The sequence below is a fragment of the Nanorana parkeri genome, unplaced genomic scaffold (assembly GCF_000935625.1).
Source record: "Nanorana parkeri isolate BGI_ZX_2015 unplaced genomic scaffold, ASM93562v1 scaffold317, whole genome shotgun sequence".
In the NCBI taxonomy this organism is placed as follows: domain Eukaryota; kingdom Metazoa; phylum Chordata; class Amphibia; order Anura; family Dicroglossidae; genus Nanorana; species Nanorana parkeri.
The window spans coordinates 52,942-70,412 of NW_017306585.1; positions in this window are offsets into that span (position 1 = coordinate 52,942).

Genomic DNA, 17,471 nt, shown 5'->3' on the forward strand with positions numbered 1-17,471 from the left:
ATGGGACATTTTGGTTATTGTAGAATTTTGTGGTTTCACGGACGCACGCAATTTGAAGGCGAGGCATGTTTGGTATCTATTTAACCAGCATGAGCCCGTCTCTTATATGTTACCGAACAATTGGGCATTATATTCTGTTTCTGTGCACTAAATTTCATTTTAGTGTATTTTATCCTAAAAAACTTGTTTGATAAATATTTGCGCAAATATCGTGCAATACAAAAAATTGCAACTAGCATATTTTTATTCTACAGGGCCTCTGCTTTCAGAAAATATATAATTGTTTGGGGTCTGAAGCTGTTTTCTATCCCAGAATTCTGATTTTATCATGTGTGTGCAAATGTAAGAAATTGCTCTGGGCAGAAAGTGGTTAATTAGCAGTATCAAAATCATAGAATGTAAAAAGAACAGACATTCTCTTCAACATATATACCAGACCCTTATATTAGATGAGGGTCTGGTATAAATTGCCAGGGAGACCCCATAAAAAAACAGTGTTGGGTTCCCCCTAAGAAGCTATACCAAACCCTTATCCTTGATGAGGGTCAGGTATGACATTCTGTGTAAAAGACATCCAAGATAGGTGGTTTTAAGGGGGTACTAAAAAACAACATGAGGTCCCACCCATAATCCATATCAGACCCTTTGCTGAGCATGCAGCCTGTATGCTGAGAAAGGGAGGGGCAGAAGGCTCATGCCCCACTGCACAGGACTCACTTCCCATGTTGAAGGCATTTGGCCTGGTATAGTTTAAAAGGGGGGTGGAGTGCATGCTTGCTGCCCTTCCCTTCCCTGGCTAGCCAGCAATCTACTAAATGCCTCAAATTTCTTTTTGCTCCAGAGAACGTTTGATTCCAGGGTGTCTTGGAAAGTAAGAGCTAAACACACAGTGCTAGTTTTCTGCTGTGTGACTGTCTGAGAAGCACATATTCATACTTGATTTTGAAGCACTTTTTGTCATTTTTAAAAATCACTTTTTTCTCTTTTCTATAATTTTTAAAGCAATATCTTCCTTTGCTGTTTATAAGTGGACTGATTAGGGAGAGGCGTTAAGCACGTTTTAACTCAACAGTAGAATTCCCAAGGAGTTTGCTCTAAGAGTGGCATTGCATATAAGGCTTCAAAATGGGCACATTTAAATTTCTGAGTTCTACCCCCATAGACTTGCATTGAGTTCTAAGTTCGAGTTAGAACTTTTTCCATGTTCGAAAGTTTGAGTTAGAACCGAACACGGGGGTGTTCGGCTCATCACTAGTTGTGAGTATGTTGTGATTCTTAATTGTAGCAATTGGACAGAGTCCTTTAAAAACTGGGGCCTTTAAGGTGTCATATACATAGACATCCCACAGTATAAAAACAATACATATTTATGAGACATCTTATTAAAAGCAAGTCACCATTAAGAACTCTTAGTACATTAGATGCCCCCACTAAACCGATGGTACATCACAAATGGTTCTTTGTAGTCCTTTTCAGCATTATTTGTACCTGTTACAAACTGTCACTCCAGTGATCCAATTATATAAGAGCTGAATCATATATAGGTAAGTAGTCCAAAGAGGTTTAGTTCTCACGTGTTTCGTCTATAGCTTTAACATCAGGAGGAAGGAGCACTAAAATTTCACATATACATAAAAAGAAAAACATATACCAATGTCCACATATATATATACACTGTGTTATATTACATATTTACATGACATAGAAACATGACTATGCTTATGTGATTATACAGAAGAGTATTGACCATATGGTATAAAATTACCAGAGAACCCCGATGGGACCACAGAGGGGCATAAATCCATAGAAGCCAACAGCCACCTGATTTCTAGAACATAAGATCAATAAAAATACTAGAACTTTAATTAAACCTTTCCTTCATTGTATCCACAGCTAAAAATATCAAGAGGTAAATATATCAAAGATTACCTGTCCTTAACTTGTCCTTGTCCTTATATATATGTGTATGTATATCAACAATCTCCACTTATGGCTAGATAGAAACTTCCTTTCTTGATATACTGCAAAAATTCCCCAGCACATAGACTCTGCAACCTGTTCCAGATATGTATGTCTCCTGCAAAATATAAACCCATGATTCAACTAAGCCAAAACAATGAAAGTTTATGATTCTTATAAAAAAGTAAGCTCATGTCCAAGGGAAAATAACCAAATTTGTGACCATTCTAACATCACTTTGTTCCCTCCACTGATGCCACCAGACACTATACCCCTCCACCACCAGTACACCACGCCATGTGTTAGCAGCTTCTGACATCACTGGTGACATGAGCACGTGCATCATGCCTGTGCGAGCTGCGTCCGTAGTACATACACAACAGACTACACATGCAGTAAAGATCTGGAGGAGGTGGGAACTAGGGTAGTTATGATGGATTTAGGGATCACCCAAGATGGTCAGGTAGAAACCTGGATACCTTTCGCTTGAGGAAATTACAGGGTGTCTCAGAAAGATAGATTGATGCTTTACTAATAGGATTTGGATAAACTTTAACACAATTGCAAATGCATAACAGCAGTTTGACATTAATATGGCTTTGAAATAATCAGAATAAATAACTGTTAATCAAGTACCCGGACCCAGATGTTTACTTTAGCCACTGTTAGTGTTTTTTTAGAGTTTTAGAAGTTCTTTATTAATTGGCACAAAACAAATTTGGTATCTTTATTTAAAAGGAGATGAAGCCCTTCACTCAGTAACTATAGACCTGTTGTTTAGAAGATTATTGAGGGACTGGCAGAGTTTGTGTTAACTCTGCCTGTACTGTGCTGGCTAATTTCAAGAGAATTTGCAAAGAAGATTTGAACACTTCCTGTCCTAACAAAGTGTTAAAGGATTACAAGTCTGGCTTCGGCATTGTATATTATTAATAGTGATGGGCTGGATATTCGAGTCGAACACACGAACTATAAGGGTGTTCAGCTGTCTGTTCGACCGCTGAACGGGGCGACTTGTGAAGCTCTAATTGGCTAAAGGCTTGCACCTGACCACAGGTCAGATGCAAGACTTTGCCCAATCAGGGCTCAGTACTCTGTAAGAGCCATGATTGGGCAAGGTCATTATGATTGCCCAATCATAGCTCACCTGTCAGATGGTGTAAAACTACACAGTTTGGCGGAGCTAGCTGTCACCGCTAGCTCCGCCCAATTATGTATGTTTTGCCGGCATCTGTCAAAATGCCATTATGTGGCGGGTGTTCGTCACGAGCGGACGGGACGGCGTTTTTTAAAATTATTATTTCTATTAATTTTTTTATTGTTTTACTTTTAATTTCATGGAAACGCCGTTGTCGTCGTGGACAACACTGGACATCGTGATTGACCATGGATTATGTCGGTGGATCCATTTATTAATTTTTTAAAATAAAAGACTTGTCAAAAACATGTATTTTGTTTTTTTTTTCCAAATAAAGGATTTTTTTCAAAAGTCTGGACTTTTTATTTACAATTTTATTTAACCCTTAAGTGAATGGGTAGGGGTACAAGTACCCCTTACTAATTCACAAGGGGGAGGTGGCACCTGGGTGCCCTTTATTGAAGGGGTTCCCTGATGTGAATAAGCCCCCTGCCAGCACCCCCACAACCAACGCCCCAGAGCTTGTGGGGAAGAGGCCCTTGTCCCCCTCGGCACGGGGACAAGGTGCTTTTTCAGGGCACGTAGCCTGGTATGGGAGGGAGGTGGGGTCTCTCAATCGCTCCCTTCTTTCTGGCCCTGCCAGGCCTATGCTCAGATCAAGGGCCTGGTATGGAATTTTAGGGGGCACCCCACATTTTGTCGCCTCATTTTGGGGGGTGGGATTCCTCCTTAAAATTTCTACCAGACCTTCTCCATTTTGGATCGACCCTCGATGGGAATATATGCTTGAGCTTTACATCCAAACACTCTGATGTGTCCTAGACTAGGCTTTGATCCATGCCACATATAAAATGGAGTGCGTTCAACAGCTGTTAAAGGTACTCTGTTCTGTAGGTATGTTCCAGTCATGACTGCTTCTCCCCAGTACTTCTTAGGTAAGATGGCGTCTGACAACATGCATTTGGCCATTTCTACAAGAGTGTGATTTTTCTGTTCCGCTACACTATTTTGTTCAGGAGTGTATGGTGTGGTGGTTTGGTGTACTATACCTTGTTTGTTTAGAAAGGATTCCACTTCCTTACTGATGTATTCTCCTCCATTGTCAGTGTGTATCATTCCTGGTTTCTGTTGGAATTTGTTGCTGGACATGGCTACAAACTCTTGAAGTTTATCTGATGTTTCATTCTTGTGCTTCATCAGATAGGTTGTTATCTACCTGGAATAATCATCAATGAAAGTCAGTAGATATCTGTTCCCACCTGATGTGGCAGTTTTCATTGGTCCGCACACGTTGCAGTGTATAAGCTCCATGGGGTGGATGGTTTTTCTTTTGAGTGGCCTTTCAGGAGTGGGGTTCATGTGGCCTTTACTTCCATACAGCATTTGCATGTCATGAGTATTTGGCATGACAGTAAGGTTATATCTCTTGATAAGCCTCTCTTTATCATGTCTTGTATGGCTTCTGGGTTTCAGTGCCCTAGTCGTCTGTGCCATAGATGGATACACTTGTTGTGTGGATTATGAGTGGCTGTCTTGACTTGATTGTCTGCGGTGATGAGTCTGTATAGCTGTTCATCCAATTTTCATTTTGCAAGGATTTGCTTATTGTTTCAGATTGTACATTCATCACCTTGGAATTGAACTGTGAGACCATTATTAGCACGAGTTTTCACTGATGGAAGGCTTCCTTCCAGGCCTGGGACATACAGTACATTTTTCATGAGGATACTCTGCTTGTCCCCTAATGGTGTGATGCAGTTCAAGAATCCTTGACCTTTACCTTCCGCAGTAATACTTTTCCTGTTTGCTAGAAAGACTTTGTCATTTACACTGAAATCAATTTCTGTGAAAAAGATCTTATCATTAGTCATGTGACTTGTTGCGTCATCCACATGGTATACTCTTCTGAGTCACTCTAAAGGTAGCGCTCCATGATGTACCTGCAGTTTCTTGTGTAGCTGCCTTAGCACTTCCTCTTGTGGGAGTCTCTTGCTTTCACTGCTCAGCTTTCCAGATTGAACAGTCCTTTTTCAGGTGACCAGTCTTTTTACAGCGAAAACACACTCTGCTTTCTTTGTTTTGCTTTGCACTCTCATGCATCTTATGGGTTTTCTTCATTGTGCATATTTTCTTTCCTGTGCATATTTTCTTCATTTTTGACGATTAATTTTCCTTTGGTGTATGCAAGTGTTAGTTGTCACCATGTGGTTATCTTTAATTTCCTCTCCATTTGCATGTAGCTGTTCTATGATTTCCAGCATTGCATTCACATGTTCACTTATTTCCTGGCCTTTTTCTAGCCTCATCTTATATAGCTTGCTTGGCAGATATAGTTTACTGTTTAGGTTTGATGCAGTCCACATACCTTTAGCTGTATTTTGTTTTCTTATGTGGATGAGCTGGTCGTCTTCCACTAGCAGACTTATAATTGCTTTTGCTTTCTGTCTGTACTTAGTACTTGCCTCAAGTCATCTTTGCTTAGCAGCATTTTAAGCTTGAACTTCCATAACTGGTAGTTGGTATTGTTGGGCTTTGCGATTGCAAACTTCATATCTGAACTACTTGCCATCTTTTAGTAGCTTGGATGCAGCTCTTGTTGACTTGCAGTGTTCTGTTTAGTGCCTGGGCCCATAACTTATTGGTTATGTGTTTAGGTGAAGCACTGAGGTCATGAGGAATGCTGAATTAAGTTTTACTTGCTTATAAGGGCATTACATCAGAATGCATCATTGTACAAGGAAACTTATAGACAGATGGAACTTCCTGTGTATCATAGACAAGTATACATAAGCATAGAGACCAACACTGCACCACAGAGCCACCTACAGCTCAAAAAAACAATATAACATATCTGAATGTCAGTAATACAAATCTGTGTATGCTTTTGTATTTCCAACAAGGGTAAGGCTGCTGGCTAGTGTTCAAGGCTCCACCTGGGAGATGGGGAAGGTTTTGAGGCAAGGCTGGAAGAGGGCCCTCTTCCAGCCTCCCATCTAAACCTTCCCCATGAGTGAGGGCCAGAGAGAGTCACTGAGGCTGAGGACAGACAGTGTGAGTGCATGTTAGCACAGTATTGAGACTCTTAGGAGGATACAGACAGAGGCCTGAGGATTGAGGCCAGAGCAGCAGGACATTGAAAATATATAAGCCAGGAAGCTGTGTTTGTTTTGCAAGAAGTGCATGGATGTGATGTTAGAAACCCCTGCAAGGAAAATGTATGTGTACTGTTGAACTTTCTTTTGAATAAAGTGGGCTACCAAGTCCTTAAAAATAAGTTATTGTGAGTGGACTGCATCTTTAAAGCTCTCACCATATGTACTAATATCTCCAGACTCTCACAGGACCTATAGCTGCTACTGCAGTGAGCTAGGTTATAATGAAGGTTGTCTGTGTGATCTACTTGCATGAAAATCCAGTCATGTTTACATATTTGTTTCCTTCAATTATGTTCACATATGTCGGTTTTTATGTATGAACTTATGAGATTGTCAATATAAGGCATTAGTGTTGTCTTGTCTGTAAGAATTAATGAAGCCTGCATGAGTTGTAATGGTTAGATAGAAGGCTGGATCAATCGTAACATTAACTGCTGATCTTGTGGCGATTGTGTGAGATGTATCTTGTATACAAAGCAAGTCTGTAAAACAGGGCAGCATGCATTTTTTTTCTCCTGCAGACGGTGGGAGGTGTTGGGGAAACGTCTTCAGTTATACTGGTCAAAAGGGACTATTAATATTTGTAAATACCGCCGCTCTCTATAGCAGCCAGTCGAGCTGTCTGATTGGCTGTTGTGGGAGGTTTCTGATTGGTGGCTTTACAATTCATACTCTGCTGGCTTGTTTTGTGTTGATGGCTCTGAGGAAGGGGACGTGCCTCGAAAACACATCAGTAATGCTCACACAGGACCGGCTGTGAGATGGCATGCCAGCTGGTGGATTGATGTTACCTGTCTGATTGTATACAGTACAGTTTATAATTTCCCGCTCCTGAGGATTATATTGATATTTTGTTAGTATGTTTTTTAATGTTTATTGCTCTTTAATAAAATTATTCTACACGTTATTTGAACGCTCTGTGCCTCTTTGTAATCCTGCAGTGAAGGTTCCCTTGTCCTTGTTGAAGCGCAGCACACAGTGGGAGGAATATTTTCTCTGGGAAGGCTAAGAAGGATTATGTGCCATTAGCGCCAGGAGTGAAGCATTACAATGTTTGCAATGATGCTTACATGCAGACACCAGCACCACCTTGTATAGCACCCTCTATTTTCTTCCTAATTGCTTAGTCTTACTCTCGTCACTTGCACCATCTTATATCTCATGTATCAGCAGTGAGAAGTCTGCTTTCCAGCATCTCCTTAACAAAGCATGTTGCATATGCAGGGTTCAAGAGCTGGATTGTACAGATCTTAAAAACAGAATGCCTAAAACTGTGTCAAAGCACAGTCTCCAGGCACCCAGGGCAAAGATTTCAAAGTGTGCCCAACCAAGTTATGAAGGATTGTGCTTGAATGTCCATCTGCATGGTGGCAAGCAGCTGCCATTTCTGCGACCTCCACCAGCTTGGTCATTGTTTGTGTAGTCATGCAGCTAAATTGCAACCTTTTTGTCCATAGAAGACAAATTGGGAGAGTAGAACTGGTATTTGCAGCCTGGTAAAATCACTGTAATTTAGTTGTAATGAGCTTAGTAAAACAAAGCCAGTTTTAATTAACATTATAATAAAAAACATTGTTCCTACATCTGGAAACTGAGATAGCTTTTTACTTATCAAGAGAGCAAATTCAATTCCTGTTATAAATTAACCAAAATTATGTTTCTGGTACAAAGTTTGGTGATGGTATACATTAAAAAATAAAGGGATTTTTTTGTGTGTGTGCTGCACAACAAAAACAAGAAAGGAAAACAAATGAAAAAAAAAGTACATACAAAAGCAAAAAAAAAAGCAAAGAAGAAATAATCAGGGTTAATAAGTTATAAAATATGAGCACTTTTATTAAAAAAAATAAAAAATATGTGCAGATTAAAAGTACAGTTCTAAAATCTGACTTACAAAAATGTTTCATAACTATATTGTAAACATGTATTTATGAATGAAGACTGAAGTCATTGTTTGTAAGCTTCATTCATACAGAAGCCAACGTCAACATTGATATACAAAGCAGGACACTAAGGACGCTGCTCTTCCTCCCTCTCTGTCCACCCCTGCAAGATACTTTTCTGCTTATACAAAATACAGTATTGTAAGAAGCCTATGATTTGAGACCTGTAAGTGTTCGGCTTTATTATTTATAGGTTTAGCGAATTCGTAGAAATCCAGCTTAAAGACTGCATTCAGACTGCATTCAGAGTTGTCATTAATAATTCATATTCTGAATGACCAGAAACTGTTAGTAGTGTACCCCAATGCTCAGTTTTGGAACCATTACGCTTTACTTTTATAAATGATGCAAAGACTGGATTAAAAGTATAAATTCTGTGTTTACAAATGGCACAAAGTACCGTATATAGGGGAATACAGTCCTTGCAATATGTTGATAACTAACAATGCTAATTGGGCATCTGTATGGCTATTGAGGTTCAATATTGATCAATGTAAGATTATTCAATTGGGTTCAAAAAACATGCACGCAAGTAAAACTGGGTGAATCAACAATGGAGAAAAATCTAAGTGTAGATCATAGGTTTAAAGTGCATGTACATCAAAAATACCTACTTTTAGGGCCCTTTCACCCCAAAATCAGAAGAAAGTTGCAAGTCAATTGAGGGTCTCTTGACTTGCAATTTCAACCTCCACTAAATTCCGTTCCATTTTTTCTAAAAAATAAATTCAATTTTTGCCAATCTTTATTTTAATTTTCATGTCCTTACTGGACAGACAATTCATTTTTTGTTCTGAATTGCGCTGAAAAAAGTAGAGAATGCACTTTTTTTCATCGCACTGCAACAGTTCACAGTGGTGTGAACTGGTCCCATTCACACCCATACATTTTTCAGTGCCCTTGCATTAGCATCCATTAATAAAAGGGATCACAATGCAACACATCTGGTGTGAAAGGGGCCTTAATATGTTGCTGCACAAGCACCCTGTAACCTTTTTTATAGCTTTTTATTTTTATTTTTAAAAATTCACTATTTACCCCTTTTTAGGCTCTGTACTTTCTTTTTCTCATCCACTTCCTTACACTGCAGAAGTGATGTTGTTGTCTCACCATGTGTACTCCAGCTGTGCACTTCAGCCGGCTGTACAGTTGCAAAACATGCCCGTTAGTCTGTACAACTTAAAAGAGGAGGGAGAATGAATTGAACTCTATGACGAGTGAGTGACAACATAAAGATTCTCGCTGCCCATCACCCCAGCCAGCTCACATACAGGCACCTAGCAAATGGCCATGTAATCAGTAAAATAGCTAAGCAAAAAAAGTATTTTAAATGGTTTATGTTAACAAGCCTAAATATTGTGTAATGCCTTATCTTCAGTTATTTAATGTTTGAAGTCTTGGGTTTACATCAGAATAAATAACCACATAGGATTAGTGGGTGCATACCATCGCCATATCCAGGCAAGAGCTAATGACTAGTCTCTTGGACTTTTGCCTGCCCTTATCTAAGCAGGGGTCAGGGCAGGTGACAATCCAAGAGAGTAGTCATTATCTAAAATAGGGTCAATAACAGGAGCATAAGTCAAGAGCCAGGAAGCTAAATGCTATTACAAGCCCAGAGTTAAAGAGCTACGGCCGAAGGAAGCCAGAGCTGAAAGGAGCAGCTCTGCGGTCTGCATCCGACACAGATGCAGGCCGTGGAGCTGCTCCCGCAAGTCAGGTGCGCGGTCTGCCTGACATGTCAGCTGGCTGCGGGCCACATAGTATGGGCTCCAGCCCTCGGACTGGTACTTGGAGACCCAAATTTCCACTTGCCCTCACTTTATTTTTACTTGGCAAATGCGAGCAGGCGAGTCGAAATTTTGAGCCCTGTACCAAGGCATATGGCACCTTAATGCACTAAGACAATGCATTAAAGCGCAGCACAATGCACGATAACACACTAGCATGCATTGTGGTGTGCTGCTGTGTTGTAATTTTTTTTTATTTTTTTCTCTTTTTCAAAATAAGCAGGCTGCATTAATGCAATGCATGTCAATGTGTGACACAACACACATTAGTGCAAAGCAACAGAACAACAAAGTGTGAATGTGCCCTTAAGGAAGTTTACTCTAATTATTGAAAAGTAAACTAAACTCTCAAAGTTTAGCACAGTTTTAGTGTCTACATGTCCGCATTTGTAGCGCAATGATTGCTTTCACTTGTTGCCTGGAACTGCTGTTCAATATTATTTAGCTTAGTTAACTAGAATATGGGAAGAGTACGTTTATTTATATATTAGTAATTAGTAAACGTGCCTTCTGGCTGTTGCTCCTGCACCCTGGCCTTAAATTCTACTTTAAATAAGCCAATAAGTCTACTAGACTGGACAATTAAACAGAAGTAAAAAGAATTGAAAAATATTTAAGGGAAAGTCAGCTTCTGTGTAATTTTGGCCAGTTTGTCAAGCTAGTAAATAAGAGGGAAAATACATTTTGCCTCATTGCAGAGTGCTGTAGTCTAATAAATAGTATAGTAAAATAGTAAAAACATTGAATTAATACTGCTAGATGTAATCCAAATGAAATTATGAAAGAGAGGGATTTAAAAATGTAAAAAAAGTAATTTAAAATGTATTTAATGACAGTATACTGTATGTGGATATGTACCCTACATATTAGCTTGCAGGAGATGGCTTTGCATTTTAAGTGGTACTGATTTTAATCATTACACATTTTCGTCTTATAGCCTCTGAACAAATTCCAATAGTGACATTACTGATTTCAGTCTATCCCTACATTTTCACTGAAACAGTGGGAGTATCACTTCACATGTGCAAAGCCTTTCCATCTTCAATTTCACACTGTCTGGATTAAATTATAGCCTTCCCTTGCAATTCATGCTCTAACAGCAGCTACTCAGCAATGAGTATCCAGTCTGAAATATAGATATTTGTGCTCATTGGCTGTAAAACTAGTAAGGTAGTACTAAATTAGAAAATGTCAAAAATTTGCTAAAGAATACTTTACCAATATCTTCAAAATAACAACGAAGGCACCTTCAGAAATGTTTAGTAATGCCAATCAACAAATGGATACTTCTAAATAACTGCAGGCTTTTTATTTTTTGCATACCATATATTTATTTTATTCCCCAGTCTTCTGACAGTGGCCACTTTAACTAAGGGCAGGTTACTAGATCTCCCTACTTCTTGGAACTTTGGCACATGTGAGTAGGACATGTGACCATGCACATCATCTCGTGAGAAAAATGCCTTTTGCTGAGATCTCATGAGATTTCCCAGCAATGCTCTGCTGATGTAAACTTCCCAGCATGCAATGCTTGGGCACGATTACACCATTTGGACCAGGAAGTAGACAAAATAAATGGTAAGTAAAATAAAAATATGTTTGTTTAGCTAATGAATGTAAGCTGATTTCATATCACCATGCAGAGCCCCACTGCAAATGTTAATTGCTTAGATTTCTGGAATTCTTCTTTAATGCCAATTGATGCTGGAACATATCATTTTACAGAGAAAATTGTTATGACACGCCAGTGATACACACTAGGCCTTGTACTTCTATAGTAACTGGAAAGATGGCAGAAAGGATCTTTTCGCATAGTTAAGAAACAAAGGTGCTTCAGGTGACACTAAACTCAGGAGGTAAATCTTTAAAATGCATTCAAGTACTTTAACTATTAACAAAAATTTAGCTTATTTGTGTATCATTCAGCTGTAGATTCTCAAATCATCTTTGAATTGGTGCTAGCACTGTCCTTCCTTCTGGAGGGTGGCTACTTTTGTTCTCCATGTTCCCTCACTCCTGTGATGAACTATAATTTCACTACAAATTAGTAAACTAAACTTGAGATTATGGTCCATCACAGGAGTGAGCTTGGAGTAGTGGCTACTTTACAACACACACAAGGACACACCTGGGGAACAAAAGTAGCCACCCTCCAGAAGTCAGGACAGTGTCAGCATACATTTTAGAGAAGATTTGAAGATCTGCAGCTAAATAATGCACAGATAAGCTACATGTTTTTTAACAACTAACTCCTGAGTTTAATGTCACTTTAAAATGTATACAAAGGAACAGATTGTTTCCGCAGTGGGCTGTGCAAGGACCCAGTGGGGAGAGAAAAGGGGGCTTTTTAGAAACCAGTCCAGAACTCGTATATAAAAGTCTTAGAAAAACATTTTTTCACTAAATTGTTGTATACATAGTTTAGAACCAAAAAATAAAGTACAAAATCATGTCATCAATAAAAATATATATCATTAATAAAAATACATATTGAATATGTAGGTTCACCGTTAGGTGACAATACCGTGCGGTTACGAGATATGCGGTAACTTATTTTCAGATGATGTAGACGCTCCTATAGGTCCCTACATGTTTCGCCCCCAGAAGGGGCTTCTTCAGGGGAAGAAGGCAGATCTTCGGGAGAACTGTATTCATTTATGTCCTCGCCAAATGTATAATCAAAGCAACAAAAACTAGATGACATGAAGCAGCTGCAACAAAATCATATAGGAGGTTGATCCTGTCGAAGGTAAACCGCCACGAACAACAATAGATGGAGGGATCGCGTCGGAGAACCGCACGCTATACTCCTCAGGGATCACGGGCAGCCGGTGAGGTACACTTAGGGGTCATGGAGTTCTATTAAGGGGACATATATAGACCAGATCTCTTGCCGCGTGTGAAGTTACTGTTTGTATCCCTGGAATGTGTATGAATAATATGTATGAATAATGTGTATGAATTATAATCAAAGTCAATATAGAGATTATTAGGATGAGCAACATATTCCCATGACCAAGAACAACTACTGTAGATGTCAGCTGTATTTGTAGGGGGATTTAACCAGCAGTATAAGAAGGCATTCTTTACAATAAGAGTTGTTAATTTATGGAATGCCATACAGCATGAGGTAGTACTGCAAAATTAGAAACAGAATTTATGTGTGTGCTTTTCATTTAACTAACGGCATACAGCTATTAGCATTCTTTTCTTTTTTTTTCTTTTTTCTTTTAATTTTTTGAGCTGCAAAATTTTACCTAGTCTCCTTTTTGTATTTTCTTTGCCTTTTTCTGGACTAGTCAAAGTGAGTGTTTAAACTGTGTGTAACTATATGTAGTAGCTATTAATCACTCATAATCACAAAATGCTTCACTTGTAATTAACCACTACTTTACTCTATTTTGTAATTTGCACTGTACAGAACCCATTCTTCCAGTTGTCGGCAATCCATTGTTGCTCTCTAATGAAAATTCAAATTTATACTTCTGTAGAGGCATGGGATTCATCAGTGGGGCATATTGGGATATGTAGTTATATAGACAGGAGGCTGATTAAAAGAGTTAAGAATGTTAACTCAATACATTGTATCTGTGCTCCCTAAAGAAACTATAATTTGCTTTTACAAGATTTGATAAATTAAGTGAATATTTACTCAACCTACTTAGTGAAAATTCTTAACTACTTTAGTAATTTAGCCTCAAAATGTAATACACCAGTGCAGCATGCTGAATCCAGCAGTATCATAGAATTAGGAGATACATCAGTGTGAAGGCCCATCCGCACTTGCCCGTTCCTGTGCATTGCCTTAGGGCACGCACGTTAAAACACGTTGAGTCACATTGATGCGTGTTGCATTAAGATGCCCATTCATTTTGTATAGGCTGCCAATGCACAGAAATGGCCTAAAAAATGGTCATGCAGCATTTTATCTGAGTGAGTAGTAGGTTACTGTGAGTTGTGGTGTGCTGCAAAACATGTGCATCAAATCTGCATTGGATGTCCATTCAAAAATGGCACTACGACAAGATCACGCATATAACATGCATTATGGTAATGCATGTTAACACATGCATTTCCGCAACACACCCTATGATAAATGTGTGTTTAAGCCTTGTTATATTTTAGTTCTGCAGAATCAGGAGATAATGTATGCACCATGATTCTCATGTGGTATGGCCTACAGGTTCCAGGTGAGCCATTGTAAGATGTATACTTCTGCAGCATACAGTAGCCTGTGGTTTCCTGACTCTGTGATAGAAATGTAAATACCTGCAATCCTCAAAGTCTCTAGCACTGACACTTCTCAGTGCTGTGAACATCTGCTTAGGTTTGACAAATGTGCTCTGCTCATCTATCCTGTGTGTAAGCTTTTACTAATAGGGAATCAACTGAATGTGGCTGTCTTTACTGTGAGTGTCATCCATTGGGTGCAAAGCGCGTGACAAATGTGCTCTGCTCTGTCCTCAGCTTGAGTATTCTTTTGTACTCAGCTTGCTGGGCAAGACCCTTTCGCTGCCAAGGCCTTTTTTTTGTCTTTTGCACACATGTTATAATTCACATTTTAGGCCTGAAAATTACTTCAAACCTCCAAACATTATATATTGTCTGAAAGCCAAGACCCTGCAGAATTAAATGGCGGCAGTTATGTTGCACAATACTAGTGAAACTCTTTATCAAACCCAAACTTTTAGTAAAAAAGTGTGTGCCCCAAAACACAATATAATACCCATTAGTTTTGTAAAATATAAAAGAGGAGTTTACGACGAGTTTACCCAACATGCCCAGGTTAAAAATTGTGTGCACCTGTGAAATGATGGCAAAATTCAGTAGCCCAAAAAGTCCATAGACAAAGTTTTAAGAGCTCTTACAGGTCATTCATTTAGAGATGCATGTAAATATTGGCCCTAGCATTATTGCTCTCACTCTGGTGTGTGCGGCAATACCCAACATGTGTAGCGCAATCAATGTTTTCGTATGTAGGCACACCCAACACGTGTTTATGTAAATCCGCACAAGCTTGTGGGGGCGTGGGACTATTTACTTTTTTTTACTTTATTCACTTTTTTTCTGTTCTGCTCGGTACCTCTGAGGGACCGAGCAGAACAGCCTATATTTTCAAATATAGCATGTGATGTAATTCAAAGCATACCTGTAACTATATGATCACAAAATGAACAGATACATACTAACTGACAACTATTTTCTTTATGCAGACTTTTACAGATATTCATAATATACTTAAATGGGTTTTCCTAATTTTTCCCCAATTTTGCCTTGGAAATGGCCTGATGGAGCTTACATTGAGGCAAGTGAAATTTGACCTCCTAAACAGCTTTGGAATTGATTCTTACATTAGCCCATTTCACATGGATTTTCTTGGGTGGACATTTACTGCAATGGTTGTCCAAGGAAGCATCTTCTTTTTCTTGAGACTTGTACTAAATGGACAATCATTTAAAAGAAAAAGGTGAGCTTTTAATGATGTACAATGTACAATTCTTTTTGCAAACTGTATTTAATGAATATATAGACAACTTTAGTAGTTAAACATACTGAGTAGGTTGAGTAAACCTGTTTTGTAAATACAGTTATAGTGCTAAACAGGAGTCTAGAAATATGTACCGCGACTATGAAAAAATTGGTATTCTGCTACATAATATCACAATAATAATGTAGTAACAATAATAATAGCAATAATATTAAAACACTTATTCATTGAATACTGACACATATAATAGTAACTTCAAAGGAACAATTTACCATAAAATGGGCCTTTAGGCCCTCTGACTAAAAATCACATCAGCATGCAGCTGCTACTAAAGAATGGAGTGGTAGTGCCTGCATAATCATGGAGACAGTGCTCAAGTTTAAAAAAAGTATCTTACATTCCAAAAAGGATGATCACCACCACTATATCATACAGCACAATACAGGACAGCTTTAAGTGTATTTGTTTCTTGTCACACTTTAAGGATTTTCTCAATAGTTGAGAACATTTATTATATGCTCTGACTTATTTTTGGATTTGTTTAAAAAAACTTGCCTTTTTCAGACATGAATCACCATTAGATGACAGTTCAGATGACATTGATGTTGAAATGGAACGTGGAAGGGTGCTTGGTGGAATGACTCCTAATGATATACTTCTACTCTACAATCTCAGGAAGTCTTACCAAAATAACATTGTGGTAAAGGACATCTGCTTAGGCATCAAAGCAGGAGAAGTATGTTTTTTCTTCTTAAAACCTTTATGTCTTGGTTGCTATTCTGCTACTAAAAGAGTATGACAATGATAAAATATTTAACTGCCAAAGTGTGTAAGTGCTTTAAAGGTAAAGTAAACATTTGGTCTACATAAGACTGTAAATACTTGGATATTATTGGAAGTATTTACATATTCCTAATAAACTGTAAGTAAGCTTTAAAACTACCCTTGTTGACCCCTGCAGGCACCATGAAGCAAGTCATTCTCAAAGTTCATAGCTGAAGCACTGTCAGTCAAGTCATTCCCTCAGGATCACACGTTTTCTCTTCCAAGAGCACCTGCTCTACATTTACATTAGTAATTGAAAGACTGGAAGGCTGCTAAATCACTGCAGGAATGGGGGTGTTAGCAGAGTTAAGGTGCCCATACACTGCACGATTCTCGTACGAGAATTGCGGGAAATCCTGCGATCGTACGAGAATAGTGCAGTGTGAATGAAGACGTGCGACCGTTTCTACTGTACGGTCGCACGTCTTTTGTCTAAGGAGTATGCTAGAAAACCAGCCGAAAATCTTACGATTTTCAGCTGGTTTGAATGATGCTCGGGAGACAAATGCCGAACGGGCCGGTGTGCGCACGCGCACACTGCCCGTTCAGCATTGCGGTCATCGGAAGCCAGCCCGTGCCTGTCCAAGATGGGCAGATCGTACGTTTTTTCTATTACTTTACAACCATCGCAAGACTAAGGTCTTGCGATGGTTGTAAAGTGTATGGCCACCTTAAGATGATCTGGCTTAGACAAGGATTCCAGAGCTTCCACCATGAAATTTGAAGTTATATTTCACCACATTGCTTGCAACTACAGAGATCAGTGAGAGCATGCTGTGAAGCTCATTTATTTGCGCAGATTTAAATATTTAAATGCCCCTAGTCTGAAAGCAGGTTCACATTAAAAGCATCTATATTTTTACACATACTCATTCCGAACTCATACGGATCTATCCAACATCTGGATCGGCTGAGCCGAACCTCCGGCAGGCTTCTCACTGCTGTTCGGGCTATTCTTAAAGATGCCGAACAGTAGTGAGTGAATAGCCGAATGCCGCTGAGCTGTTCTGCTCGGTCCCTCAGAGGTACCGAGCAGAACAGAAAAAGACTGAATAAAGTAAAAAAAAGTAAATAGAAAACGATTGTGCGGAGCTAGCAGTGACAGCTAGCTCCGCCCAATAGTTTCCTATTGTCCGGCGGCTCTGCTGCTGTAAAAAAAACAAGAAAAAAAAA